The sequence below is a fragment of the Cynara cardunculus genome (assembly GCF_001531365.2).
Source record: "Cynara cardunculus var. scolymus isolate 2C chromosome LG 10, CcrdV1, whole genome shotgun sequence".
Lineage (NCBI taxonomy): Eukaryota > Viridiplantae > Streptophyta > Magnoliopsida > Asterales > Asteraceae > Cynara > Cynara cardunculus.
The window spans coordinates 15,608,136-15,613,402 of NC_037537.1; positions in this window are offsets into that span (position 1 = coordinate 15,608,136).

Below are 5,267 nucleotides of genomic sequence, written 5' to 3' on the forward strand. Positions count from 1 at the left end.
AATAACAAAAAAAAAAAAAAAAAAAAAAACGATTAACTACAAACGGAACCGATCTGTTTAGTAAATTTTCAATCCAAGCCTTAAGTAACCGACATTCTTTTTACACCCCTAAACCCTAGACCGAATCGTTACAATTCCTCAATTAATTTCATACTAGACCCTCAACCTTTAAAAATGCTTTCATTACTAGTTACTAACCTTTAAATCCGTTAAAGCCATCAATTAAGTTCCTCACCTTCTAGGGATATCATCTTCATTATGTTTAAAAAAAGGGTACAAATATTCCAAGCTAAGGGTACAAGTCTTATATTCAAACATTTAAAAAAGGGAAAACGGAAAACCAAAACCCACATCACGCAATCACCCCCCAACGGCCACTGGCACCATCAACCATCCCCAAACTATGAACCACTCACCTGGAGGTTCAACCAAAGGTTTCGATTTAACGGTAACCGGAGGTTACTGTTTACCGAGTTTAGTAAAGTTCGTGGGTTGATATAGAGAAATAACCAAATTTTGTTGTTGAAATGGGTTTTACTCAAGGTATTAGTCGGTGCGTATAATCTGACACGAAAACTCACGGTTGCTAAAGATCAAAACTTTTTCACTAACTTAAAGAAATGGATAACCACACAATATTAATGCAAAAAGGTCATCATCTTTCCGTTACTAACCCATGTATTTCATCAATTCAATCGATTTCATATGTTTGTTCAACTTAACCATGCATTATTTAAACAAGTATAAGCTTAAACATGATGTAACACTCGAGATAATCCATGTTTACAACACCCAACCGTCCTCGTACCTATCTTATTGTGTCTCACAATGTTGAATGAACTCTTTCTATATGTCAATCAATACATACATTCATATGCATTCACATACGAATAAACCCATCATAAATCCAATATTAATAACCAATAACTATAATATATATGTCACATGTTATCCAATAAAGTGGATGTTGTTATATTTAAAACTGAAACAGACTAAGAAAATTACTAAAACCGACATACATGAGTTCCCATTTCAGGAGGACCTTGAAAATTTGCACCTTGCATATTAAAGGCAGTGTATTTATTTTTAGAAAATATCAATGAAAGTTGAATACTTAATAAGAAACCGAAAAAAACAATGGAAGAAACAAATATCCACTCTCTTCCCGTAATGTCCCTAACCCTAATTAAAAAAAGAAGCAATGATCATGTTCCCAAAGGGTGAAGTTAGGAATTTTGGATAAAAGGAGTTTAACTGTTCAAGTTGATACTTTATTGTAAAATAATAACAATATATTTTGCATACGAATTTTTTTTTACATAAAATTAAGAAATACACGACCTACTATGTTAGACTAACACATAAACCTTCCAATCACTAAAATTATCGTTAATCCATTTTCTCATGAACTAATAATCTACTATAAATAAAATCATTAGTAGGAACTTCACATATATGTTGGAAATTTTAGTGGGTTGGAAGTCTATCTTCCATCCTACATTGGTAGATAAAGGAACTCTAGAGAAAATTATAAAGCTTTCCCTACAATTGGGCTTTGAACATATGGGTAGGCTCATGGTGGGGGTCTTGAGTGCCGTAAGGAGGCGCACTTTGCATTTCGCTTTGACCACGTTTTCCTGGAGATAAAGATTGTTTGAGAATAATCCTCCAACTAACCATGATCATCCGATTTTTTGGGATGAGATCGTGGGTTTTTTTAGGGTTTCCCCCAGTATAAATACTGGCTAGAAGCCACCCCTAAGGATAACCCTGAAAATCATCTGTTTCTCTCTGCGATTTCTGCTCCTACCCGTTCTTTCTCTCTACCGATTCCTGCATCTATCTCTCTACGTGTGCTGCATCAAATCCCGGGGTTTTGCGACTAGCAGACTCACAGCGTACAAAAAGTAGTTGCATAAAACCTATAAGGACATATTTTACCGTGCAGATTACGATTCAACGACGGATAAATTAGGTTGGTTTTAAATTTTCGTGCATTGTATTTAATTTCATTTCACTAAGTGAACAACTCTGCTTCTACTCCTTTCTTTCATTGAATCTATCGCGGATGATAGATTCAATCTGTGTGGATTTGCATATTGTTGAGGTGTTGTGGATTCCGGACACAAAAGTTACCATCTTTCATCTTAATTTTTTTTTTAACTTTTCCAGTTAAATATTTATAAGTTTTATAAAGATTAAAACTTTATTGGTTTCATCTATCTAACTCAATAATTTTCAACAATATATGTCTTCTTTAAAAAACATTCGAATAAACTTAATTAACTTCATAGGTTTAAATATTTAATTTTTTTTAATTATTAAAAGAAAACAAAATATTAATATACTATATTATAAAGCATTTGGCTCATTTTCTTAAAACCGAATTACTATGCATAAGGTACAATTAATTTGTGCACATTACTTAAAATTTAAAAATACTAGTTAATTAAGCATACGTACATGTTTTTAAAGCATACCATTCCCATTGAAATCGTTACTTGCACCTACAATCTCTCTAATCCAACTAACGTCCCTAGAATCTCTCTTTTTCAAAGAGTAGATAGCTATTGTTGATTGCATATCTAATGAGCGATTTTCACTCCTTATTTCTAATAATCGCCGTCAACTTCCCTTCCCCAAAGCTTGGTTAATTCTTTAAGTATTTGACAAAAACTCTTACAAATCATTTTTATGCATGAAGTGCTGTTTATTGATGTATATTATTTAAAAATCAAAATTACAAATAATTTTGCGTAAGTACAACTTATTAAAGCTCCATTTTTAAATTCGTGTAACTAACTGCAGATAAATGGAATCAAATACAATATAAACATTCATTTTAAATATAGAAAATCTAAAATATAATTAAGATAATCATTGAGTTTTAACAGAATATTTAATTATAATATTTATAAAAAATTATATTATTAAACCAAAAATAAATTACTTTGTTATTAAATCTAAATTAAATTATAATAAAAAAATTGAATTAAAGAAGTTACACAAAAACATATATCTATTGAACAGTTAATTTGATATACTAATATCGATTTATTTATTTTTCAAACTTTTACGTTATCTTCAAATTTATATTTTATTCAAAAATAAAAACATTATCGCTTTCTCAAAACCACATTAAATCGTTTTATGTCGATAGAGACAAGGAATAAAAATAAACATTAAAAATGAAGATTTATCTCGGTGCATTACGCGAGTACCCTTCTAGTATTAATAAATACTAATTAACGTACTTACCGTTGTGAAGAATGGTAATTGTCAACAAATTCTTTTTAATGCATAATCTATGTGCATTGTGACGGGATGATATTGGGCCAAATGAAGATAAAATATTTAAAAAAATAACGACATAAAAGTCGTTTATTTTTAATTAGCTTTTCATAGAATCTTGAATCGTTTCCGTATGTATTATGATGAGTGAGAGATGAATATAATATCAGAAGGTACATATCTTCAACAACCATCTTTCAATTTTTTAATCCGTTGCTTCTCTTTGTCGCACAAAGTAGGCTTTAACTTACCCTCGTTGCCTCGGTCTTTGTTAATGTTTCACAACCCACACCTGTACTGGAATGTTAATAATTTTGCATCAAATTCTACAGATATCGAGTCTATATATGCATGTTTTCGTTTTACAACACCTTCAATAAGCTGCAGGAATAATTTAGAATGTTTTCACATATTTAGTCTTTTTTATAGTAATTAATTGAATTACAATGTAATAAAGTGTTTGTTGTAAGATATGCAAAATTTATGTTCGTATACGAGTGTGTAAGGTGTAGAAAGAGTGTGAAAACACCCGTGGAAATGAGACATTACAAAAGTGAACAATTGTTTGTGGGTTCTCGTGGGCTTGGTCCAATATATAGTTTCAGTCATTTCAAGGACCGATTCTGTTTTTAAGTACTATAGTATTTGGTGTAAAGATTAAGACCGATCTGGAATCGACAATCTTAACCAATACTAATCGTGCCAATATATATATATTTTTTCTAAATAAATACTCTTCTTGTTTTTGTGAAAGCAACTTAGTCAGAAAGTTTTGACACTAATCGTTGTAAGGGGGCATTGATCTTGACTGGACGTCCAATCGTTGATCGTTCTTTTTCCGAAAGGTTCAAAAAATGTGGACCATTTAGGTCCGAAGGACTCTCTCGGGCTCGCGTTCAGTCTTGAACGATCAGTCCTTCTTGGTCTAAACCCGAGTTAGAGGTAGTTGTTTTAAGGACACTTAGTTCAACAAAATGAGTTTTGTCCAAAAATAAGTTTTAGCAATTGATTGAAAAGTCATTTGAAAGTATGTATTGGGTTAAAATGAAAGTGATACAAAGTATAAATTTCCTAAGTTAGGAATTTCAGACAATCGCCATATTTTAGGGTGATGATATAAAAAAAATCTATTGTTTAACGAAGTACATAAAATACAAAACCAAAAGGTTTGACAAATCAAATAAATATTGAATTTTGATAATATATACAACCCAAGCTCAAACGAGCCACCATCAACAATGACACTTCAGTGAATATCAATTTCAATAAACAAAAACTTCAGTGGATATCAATTATGATCGTTCTTTTTAAAAGTGATTCCTCGCGAATGACAATTTCAAAAACGAAAACCAGAAACTTTTCCAAATCTCTTTTAATTAAGTTTTATCTTTTCACCTATTATTGTAAACCATATAACATCTCTAACAGATGCTTCAGTTTTCTCTAAAATGGATAATCGAAACTCATAAAAGTTACATTTATCTTCAGCATATTCTATATTTTGGAGATTACATCATTAATTATATTATTAGAATATTTTTTTTTCTCTTATAAACATCTTTTTGGAAGGGTGTTATGCATAGACTAATCCCTGCAAATTGTGACTGCAAGAAATCAGCCCTCAAAACTCGATGACGACAATTGTTGTGTACGCCTGGAATCGAATCCTGGGCAGATGGATATTCCACCACATCTCCCCAGGATCTCAACCAATACCCTTGTGCTTAACATTTTCTTATTGGTGGGAATATAAAAAGAAATTGTTTATCTCTCATGGTAATCATTTTGGGGAGTTCTTCAAATGTGGAGATTTTCATACTCTGTGTTAGAGATGGCCAAATGGGCCCGGCCCGGCCCGAGACCGCCGGAGGACCGGGACCGGGACCGACAAAGGACCGGCCCGGGACCGGGACCGGTTATGGGACCGAAAACCGGGACCGGTTAAGGTTTTTGGTAGTTTCGTGGGACCGGGACCG